The sequence below is a fragment of the Diospyros lotus genome, chromosome 6 (genome assembly GCF_014633365.1).
Source record: "Diospyros lotus cultivar Yz01 chromosome 6, ASM1463336v1, whole genome shotgun sequence".
In the NCBI taxonomy this organism is placed as follows: Eukaryota; Viridiplantae; Streptophyta; class Magnoliopsida; order Ericales; family Ebenaceae; genus Diospyros; species Diospyros lotus.
In genome coordinates this window covers 44,672,164-44,682,483 of record NC_068343.1, presented here as the reverse complement: position 1 = coordinate 44,682,483, position 10,320 = coordinate 44,672,164, and the positions used below count along the sequence as shown (strand labels likewise).

General features: G+C 40.8%; 1 long non-coding RNA gene across 1 annotated transcript; it reads right to left on the bottom strand.

Moving 5' to 3' along the window:
* Window positions 1-1,880: 1,880 nt before the first annotated feature.
* LOC127804752 (uncharacterized) lies at window positions 1,881-9,760 on the bottom strand. Its single transcript, XR_008023715.1, has 3 exons — window positions 9,530-9,760; window positions 9,207-9,440; window positions 1,881-1,936 (listed from the first exon to the last, which is right to left on the bottom strand). It is a non-coding gene; the product is annotated as an uncharacterized LOC127804752 (long non-coding RNA).
* Window positions 9,761-10,320: the final 560 nt, after the last annotated feature.

Sequence of the window (10,320 nt, the reverse complement as noted above, 5' to 3'; positions counted from 1 at the left end):
AGGCTATCCACGACACCCTTGTTGCTAATGATCATACACCACGGACTTTAAGTTGGCTTCTCACTCCTTCTTGGAGTCATATTCTTGATATATCCTATAGCAGCTGATTGTCTTTCATGTCCATTTGAGTTTCTCAACTATCTCATCCTTAGTTGCATACTTGTAGGGGAACACTCAAATGACACTGCCTCGTGTTTCTTGAAGACTATCAATAGACAGACTGGGGCAATGATAATTCTGAAGAATTTGTCGTGACCTTGTTGTTGGCAACAACGCATGTAAAACACTTTTAACACTCCCGCTACGCTCTAACTGCATCATGGTCTTCCCTGATTTCCCGCATTCATCGGGAAAAATAGTTGCTGATGCTTGATCAAGGACTGTGGGATGACCGCGCGGTCACTGAAGGAACTTGTCTTAAGGCAGCTGAAGATTTTTTGGAAGTCCGTACGCAACTTCTGACAGCTTCATACTGGGGAGCCCAATCGGCCAGCAAGCCCTCTAGCTCCCTATACGAGGTGTGTTGGTTCTTCTTATATTACCCAATTAATATCTGACACTGGTAGACTTGGCTGTCTTTCTCATAGATTTTAGCTTCTTGTCTGTTTCCCACAGACGACGCCAATTATTGTAGTCCGAAAACTATGACAATAGAATATGTAATGCGAAAAAGCTGGAGCCAAGGCAAAGTGGGGTCGACAGTTGGAAGGAGTCTGTTGGTGAAGACAGGCGTTGGGTAGCTCCAATCCCCGATATCCTGGTCGGGGTCATAGATGGTCTCTTGAGGGAACCTTCGGTATCGCTCGGGATTAGCCTCCCGTGTGCTTCAAGAATATCTACCCTCACAAGAACAAGTTAGAAGGCGAACGGGGATTCATCAGCCACATATGCCCTCCAATGCTTAAGTTAGTACCAATAAAAAATCAGTTCAATAGACAAGTAAAGCATGCTATTATTGAATATGGAACAGTTATACCTTTCCTAACGAGAGAGGGTCAATCTCAGTACTGTTATAGGGTGTTGGGGATAAACCTGCACATTAATAACATTCGGATAGGCTTAAAAAGAATCCCCCCCGAAAGGTTGGTCAACCTAAAGGGTCCTCTGAGAGAAGGTGGACCTCATGGTAGACTGCCAAAGCAGGGTCTTGGTCCCTAAGAGACCTGCCCGGCACAGCCCTAGGCTGGGCGAAGATGTTGCTAAATATTTCCCGCTTTATCATACATATTATTTATGAAATATGAATAGCGCATCGCATAGCATGCTGCTGAGTATCATCCAATATGCATGTAGTCAAGTGGTCGACCTTGCATGTTTCTTACTTACTATATAAGTGCCTTTTGACATGACATTATATAAGGTCATTGCTACGCGTAAAACCTTCTCTATGGCCATCACGTGAGCACACTTGCCATACATATATAAATATATGCCATATGTTATATATACATGTCCCTCTATCTTGCTGCTACTATATATATCAGCATGCATACATGTATTACATATATATATAAATTATATGCAATTTGGTAGAGGGAAGAACCAGCTCATGGAAGGCACCAAAATGGAGCTGGTGGACAGAGGCCTTTCCCTGAGAGGAGAAGAGATCCTTTCGGCGAGGTCTCTCGGAGAGACCTCGCCAAGAGGACTAGCAGAGAGAAGCCATGGCCGAGAGAAGCCCTAGCCGAAAGCTACGACCGTAAGAGATGCCTGGCTCTTAGAGAGATAAGCTGCGGAGAGGAGATGATGCACCCCTCTGAGAGACGCAGGTCCGCTGCCGAGGGAATTGCAATTGTTGCCGAGAGAAGCCGAGAGACTGCTATCGCTATTGTCGAGATAACTGCAGCCTTCTCGAAAAGGGTTGTTGTTGCTGCCAAGGGGAAGACCCTCCCTCGCCACCCCATGACCCTATTGCAATAGGCTCCTCTACATGCCTCTGCCTCAGATAGTGCTTGGGTTAGTCCGATTCAAGTGGTGCCTAAGAAGGGAGGTATTACAGTGGAAAAGAACGAAAATAATGAGCTCATTCCAGTTCGACCTATTACCGGATGGCGGGTTTGCATCGACTATCGTAAGTTGAATGATGCAACGCGAAAAGATCATTTTCCCCTACCATTCATTGATCAAATGTTGGAGCGCTTAGCAGGTCATTCCCACTATTGTTTCCTTGATGGCTATTCGGGATACAATCAAATTCCAATAGCTCCAGAAGACCAAGAGAAGACAACATTCACTTATCCATATGGTACATTCGCCTACCGACGGATGCCGTTTGGTTTGTGCAATGCCCCTGCCACTTTTCAGCGGTGTATGATGTCAATCTTCTCCGATATGGTAGAAAGATTTATTGAAATGTTCATGAATGATTTTTCGATCTTTGGTTCTTCATATGACGAATGCTTAAAAAACTTGACACTTGTTTTGAAGCGTTGTGAAGAAACAAACTTGGTGCTCAATTGGGAGAAATGTCATTTCATGGTCTAAGAGGGAATTGTATTGGGACACCGAATTTCAGTTAGGGGTATTGAAGTTGACAAGGCAAAAATTCAAGTGATTGAGAAGCTTCCTCCACCCACATCCGTCAAGGGTATCCGCAATTTTTTGGGACATGCCGGTTTTTATAGACGATTTATTAAGGATTTCTCCAAGATTACAAAGCCTCTATGCAACTTGTTGGAGAAGGATGTAAAATTTTCATTTTCTGAGGAGTGCCTAAAATCATTTACCACTCTAAAGGAAAAGTTAATTTCCGCACCTATTATTGTGGCACCAGATTGGAACATGCCGTTCGAATTAATGTGTGATGCTAGTGACTATGCAGTTGGGGCAGTGTTGGGACAACGAAGGGACAAGGTCTTACATGTGATTTACTATGCAAGTCGGACTCTCAATGATGCCCAAATGAACTATGCCACAATAGAAAAAGAGCTCCTAGCGGTGGTCTTTGCTTTCGAAAAATTTTGATCATACCTCATTGATTCAAAGGTGATTGTTTATACGGATCATACCGCACTGAAATATTTATTTTCAAAAAAAGAGGCAAAACCAAGGCTAATCCGCTGGGTCCTACTTCTCCAAGAGTTTGATTTGGAAATTCGAGATAAGAGAGGATGTGAGAATGTGGTAGCTGACCACCTCTCAAGATTGGAGCAACAAAATCAATCCGAAACAGGGGATATTAATGAAAAATTTCTAGATGAGCAGCTTCTAAGAGTGGAACGAGCAAGCAGCGAAACAGAGGTACCATGGTATGCCGACTATGTCAATTACCTTGCAAGTAACATTGTACCTCCTGATTATGATTACCATCAAAGAAAAAAATTCTTTTCGGAGCTCAAATTCTATTTTTGGGAGGATCCCATCCTTTATCAGAGAGGAGCAGATCAAGTAATCCAGAGGTGTGTTTCAGAAGATGAGATGGAGATGATCTTAGAGCAATGCCATGCCTCCCCCTATGGTGGACATTTCGGAGCAACAAAAACAGCAGCTAAGGTACTCCAATCTGGGTTTTATTGGCCAACTCTATTCAAAGATGCTTATACCATGATAAAAAAGTGTGATAAATGCCAAAGAATGGGGAACATCTCCAAGAAGCACGAGATGCCATTACATGGCATTCTTGAGGTTGAATTATTTGATGTTTGGGGCATTGACTTCATGGGGTCGTTTCCATCCTCGTTCTCCAATTTATACATCCTAGTGGCAGTGGATTATGTCTCCAAGTGGGTCGAAGCAGTAGCACTACCAACTAACGATGGCCGAGGGGTGGTAAGTTTTCTGAAAACGAACATCTTCACTCGTTTTGGAACTCCTAGGGCCATTATCAGTGATGGGGGGAAGCATTTTTGTAACCGGCATTTTGAATCTCTTTTGGCGAAGTACGGGGTAAGGCATAAGGTTGCTACACCATACCATCCCCAAACAAGTGGCCAAGTGGAAATCTCGAATCGAGAGATAAAGAAGATCCTTGAGCTTACGGTGAGTACTTCTCGAAAAGATTGGTCTAAGAAGTTGGACGATGCATTATGGGCATACAGAACGGCTTTCAAAACTCCGATTGGTATGTCCCCATATCGCCTTGTTTTTGGAAAAGCATGTCACTTACCTGTTGAGCTAGAGCACCGGGCGTATTGGGCAATGAAGAAGCTGAACTTTGATCTCAAGCAAGCTGGTAAGAAACGGTTGCTACAGCTAAATGAAATGGATGAGTTCCGGTTGGAAGCCTATGAGAATGCCAAGTTATATAAGGAGAAAACCAAGAAATGGCATGATCAGCATGTACACCGAAAATAGTTCTAGGTGGGGCAAAAAGTGCTGTTGTTCAACTCGCATCTCAAGTTGTTTCCAGGCAAATTACGTTCGAGATGGTCAGGATCGTTTACCGTGGTCCAAGTATACCCCTACGGGGCAGTTGAAGTGACTCATGACACAAAAGGCACATTCAAAGTGAATGGGCAAAGGGTCAAATCCTATCTTGGTGGTGACTTCCCAAAAGACAAGGTTTCCACCGCGTTGGGAAACCTTGCATAAGCACATCGGAACTGTCAAGCTAACGACGTTAACTAAGCGCTTTTTGGGAGGCAACCCAATTTTCTATCCTTTCATTTTTTTTTATTTTTTTGTATTTATTGGTGTTGGTACTTTTACTTTCCTTATTTTGCATGTGTTAGAGAGTGCTTTGGGTAGGAGAAGTTCATCCTTTAGAGTTTGGGTTTAAAAAAAAAAAAAAAATTTCAAAGGGGGAGCTCGCGGCATGCATGCCGCGGCCGCAAGCGCGAGCTAGCAGAGTTTCTGCTGCTCGCGGGCGGGCTGTGGCATGCATGCCGTGACTTGCCCGCTCCACAACAAAGTTACTGTGGCTCGCGGGTCGGCCCATTAAGGCCGACCCCCCCTGCTTTTTCATTTCCCCTTTTGCTCTCACTCTTCCTTCTCTCCCTCCAAGCACCCTCCCCCCACCTTCGTCTCTTCTCCTAGCTTGCCCCCATCCCATTTTCCAAAGTTCTCCCTCAATAACCTCCCCTCCACTCCCTCCATCTTCATCATTTAAGGTATGTGTGAACTAATTTTTAATTTGTTTGCACGAATTGATACTTTTTTGTGGAAATGGGTGGTGAGTTGCTTGTGAATGGGAGTAATGAAGTTGTGGTTGGTGATGTTGGGGTTGAATTATTGCTTGTTTATATGCTTTTATTTGGGAAAATTTCATGGATCCTAAGCCCTATTTTCTGTTTGTCCTCTCAGCATGCCCACCAAGTGTTCGCTCAAATGCCCCAACCACACATCTCCACACATTTGCACACACATTGCATTAGGAATTGAGGGAATGGAATGAATTAAGTTTGGGGGGGATCTTGTGGCATCTTTGGCTTCTCCAACACATTTAAGTCTTATAAAATAAATAAATCAAAACAAAATCAATAAATCCACAAATAAATAAATAAATAAATGAAGAACAAGAAACAAACAAGCCAAGAATTAATTGATTCTTTCTCTTATTCATTCTCATGTTTTGATTTTGTGCTTCCAGGACCGAGCCCAAGCAAAGGTGGCACCCAAAACTCGCTACACTCCAGCCGCAAACAAGGGTAAAGCCATTGCAACGAGTTCAAACACTTCCAAGCGGCCGCGAGCTGATCCTCTATCATATCCAATCTACCTCACCGGCTCTTCTGGCCAGGTACCTTCCTTCCTTTTTAATGCCTTTCGATCCCTTGGGACAATGGCTCATTTTAAGTTTGGGGGGAGGGTTTTGATGATCCAATCATGCATGATGAGTTCGCCTATCTAGTTGTATGACTTGTTAAAAAAAAAAAAAAAATTATCTTGTGTTGTTGGATAGACGTGCCATCAATGATGAATCTTATTTGATACCATTTTGATGAAACGAGTAAAGATAGTGATGCTACTCATTTTGTTTTGTGATTCATTATCCATATGAGACGAATGTTTGAGCACAAGTGTCAGGAGGTTAAATGCATATGTTCCCATTTAAACTTTTACCCTTAAACCAACTTTGTGAGCAACTCAATCATCAAACATTATGAAAAGAAAAGTTTGGGGAAGGTTGAGCCACGATGGCAAATGTTGAGGAATGTGTTGATTCCGTGCATGTAAAATTTGTGTGGAATGTGTTAGGCATACTAAGAGAAGCTAGGCAATGACCATAGGCTAGTGATCTCATCCCTATGTCACTATGTCGTGCACCAAATTAAATTTGAGCCTGCATATATCTTATACCTTTCTTCGTAGCCTGAATGACTTGAGTGATTATGCCTGTAGAGGTATCTTAAAACCTGGTGCCCCGTGGTCATCTGGCTTGGGAGTCATCGGCTAAAAGCTCGTTACAAGGGTCATTCAGAAAGCTTAATGGAGTGAAGGCTTCACATAAGATATCAAAAAAAAAAAAAAAAAAATGAGATGGAGCATAAAATGCACTCGTTCTACCAAAAAAAAAAATTCTCAATAATGGTGCCGATGTTTGTAACTCTTAGGGATTGAGAAAACTGGTGGGTTTGACTGTCTAGTGGATGTTAGCATGTCGAAGCATTCAAAATAAAAGAGAGTCTTCACAAACCAAGACAACGCCATTTTTAGCTGAGTCCAACCAAACTTGAACAAGAAAGAAAAGAGTGATTGAGAGCACCTAGGGACTGAATGAAAAGACCAAGTTTGGGGGTGGAGTGCATATTACGAGCGAGAAAGTGTACAGGACCATCAAAGGGTCGGGATACCAACAACCTTATGCATGATATTGTACCTGACAAGATTTGCACGCACACACACATCAAAACATGGAATAAGTCCAAAACAGTTGTGTAGCATTACTAGAAAACTCTGTGTGAATTTTGAATAGTCCCAAAATCTGAGGCTGCCTGAAACGATATCCAACATGTGGGTGAGTTAGAAATATTAATTATTCTCTACTTGAGGGGTGATATATTTGAGTCAATAATCTTGCTTGGGACGATCAAGAGTCTAAGTTTGGGGGTATTTGATAAGTGTCTTTTATACACTTATTTTGGTCTATAAACTTAGCATTTATACGTTCAATGAGCATGATTTCTACTTGATTTGGTTCTATATATGGTTATGTAGATGTGGAGCATGTGTTAAAGCGGACATGGAGCAAAAAGAGTGATTTTTGGTGCATGATGGGAGTGAAATGAAGTTTGGAGGCATGGTCGGGTTTCGAATTAAAAAGAAGCAAAAGAGTATCGAGAACAAGAAGTTGAAGATGATAAAGCAAGAGGCCTAAGAAGAAAGCTAGCGGGCTTAGAGCGATATGCATACCGCTGTAGCACCGCTATAAGACTTAGTTTCTGGAGCTCACGGTCTTACAGCGATATGCATACCGCTGTAGGACCGCTTTAGGAATTATTTTCTGGAGCTCACGGGTCTGCAGCAACAAGCATACCGCGGTAGGACCGCGGTAGGGTTCAAAGCTTTGTGACAAGGCCGTTTTAAGCCCGTTTCAATCCAAATAAAAGAGAAATGGACTCCTTCAAGGTGAAGGACTTTGATAACCTAAAGAGGGCTATATAAAGGCTTATTTTTGGGAGATTAGGAGTTTTGGAGAGGAGGAGAAGACGGAAGTCGAGGCAAAAGGAGGAGATTTTCTTGAAGATCTTCGGTTTTGGTTTTATTTTTCTGTTCTTTCTTCTTTACAACATCATGAACTTCATTTTTATTACTTTTCATTAGTTAAAACTATGTTAGGCTAAGTACTTTGTGGCTAGGGTGATTGATGAAACCTAGTTCAACGATGGTTTAATTAAAAGTATTTGGGTTTTATTATATTTTTGTCGTTCGGATTGATCATTTATTATACACTAACTCCGTTTTGATGTTTGACCGTCATTAGAACGTGTTTGTGATTTATATTGCTTTCGAGAGATTCAATATATATTAGCACTTGATAATAAATGACATAAGGTTCGATAATAGGTAGAGATACCGTTATGCCTTGTGAAATCTTATTTTGATGATCATTGTGGATAAATGCATGTTTGTATATTTGCAGATTAATTAGAGATAATTAATCTCATATGTGAGCATAGATTCAATCGACCATCGAGAGAGGCTTTTGATTAAATTAAGGTAATTGATTTTCAGTTCAAAGCAAGAATTATAAGACCCAATCATTGAAAGATTAAACCATTTATAGAACTACGGTGAATTCATGAACCCTAGTGCATTAGATTTTTATATTTAAAACCTAAAGAGTTATCTTGTGTTTTCCTTTTGGTGAGTTAGTTTTAACTTATACAAAACTTCCATTGAGTATTCTTTTAATTGTGTGTGACTTATTTAAGTTAATAGTGGTTAAAGTAGGGATTAAAAGCTAATCCTCATGGGAACGATACTTGATTCATCATTATATTACTTGTTACGATTCCGTTCACTTGCGGGAAGGAATACGCGAACAGTTAGTAATTATTACAAATGAGTGGTTGAAAAGAGGTGTAACTGTTACACTTGAAGTAATTGAATCCTCACCCAATAAATATATATTTACTTTACACATTGTTTTAGGGAAAGAGTAGAATTCAAACCATATATGATAAACCAACCATTTTTAAAAGCCTGAGGGTAGATTTTGCCATACTATCTACCCCAAGTGCAGGTTTTAAGAGCAATTTTTGTATAGGGCCGTCCCCTCACAGTGCCTATATTACATTGTGCCACATGCACGTGCAGCCGTCAATGACATGCATGTACAATGTGGCACGACGTAATTGGAGGACCCGTAGTGGGAGGCCCCACACAAATGTGAACCCTCAACAAGGCATATGTCTCTTGACACGTGTTCACACTTATTTCTATTCAACTCATACATTTAAGTGTTCAAATTGTTTAAAAGCACGTCTTACTCATATCGAATGGTGTTAAAACTAATTCAGTTGTCAAGTCAGGTGTCTTAGAAAACATATCATGTGTCGTGAGTCAATAGGTGACATATTAGAGCATAAAGGTGTACACCTTAGGTGCAGGTTTTGCACCTCAATACATTTTTTCGCTACTATGATACTAACCTTTTTTTTCAAGAGTAAAAGAGTAAAATAGCGTCAATCTCAATCAACCTTTCAAGTATGACACACAAAAGTTAAAAAATGAACATTTATTTATTTATTTTTAGAAAAAATGACTTCTATTTGGGATTGGGGGGGGGGGGGGGGGGTAGTATAAGAAAAATAAAATGAATTTACCGGTTTCGCATGGATTCCAATTGCATCAAGGTAATAGCCTCCTCTTCCATGGAACCCATTAACTACACTATCTCCAATAGGGAGCGAGAAGGGGGTTCCAATATCAGTTCCAAAGGGTCCACGTGTCTTTAAATTTTTTATAAATGATAGTGATCTGATCACCATTAGACCATTATAGTTTCCATATGTCCCAGCTATGGATGTCAAATACTCCGAGACTCCATCGATCTGAATCTGTAAATAGCAGTACAATTACCACATGTGTAAAGAAAGGGAGATGATTAATCATATATATATATATATGTAGTAAATTGAATACTCACTCTTTTTTCGTCACCGATATCGTTGGGATTGTTGCCGCCAAAAGGTCCGTACTCGTGTCCATCCGCGTCTTCAAAAGAGATTGACTTGATATTTGTTCCGTCATGGACAATTATCTCTTTTATCCAACTTCCTATTCTGAAACTAAACGGGTCTCCGCCTGAACCACCCCATTGCCCAAAAGAAATGCTTCCATGTGATTGTGCCTACAGCAAAATTAAAAGCAACAGTTAATGCCAATGAGAGTTACCTATTTATTTTAGGAACTCCAATCGTGCGATTTTGAAAACAAAATAATGGGGTTGTATGCCTCTTTCATTTTTTTTAGGCAATCACAAATCCCACATTGTGATTGCCCAATGTGGGACTTTGAATCTCTAACATGTCCCGTCATGTGTAGCATCTCAAGGCCAATGTTTGCGGGTGGGTTGGGCCGATTTGGACAGTAAAATCACCAGACCCGACTCAGGCGGGTGTGCAAAAATCCTACCCGCAATTAGGGCGGGTTGGGTCGGTTGGGAAGTCTCCAAACCAACTGGCGGGTCGGGCGATTTTGTGAGTGGGTCAGTTTTTAACATAAGCATAGCGCTCAAGTCTTTGTCTATGGCCATAAACTAATCCTTTTTTTAAAAAAAAATAAAGAGAATATTTAGAAAGAATTCATAAGTAGTAAATACAACAAGTTACGTTTGATAGGGATAAAAAGTGATAATATAATTCATTTTTTATTTAAATTCTAAAAAATTTCATCAAACAATTTTTCAATTCCATAAAATTTAAATTCTATCTTAAT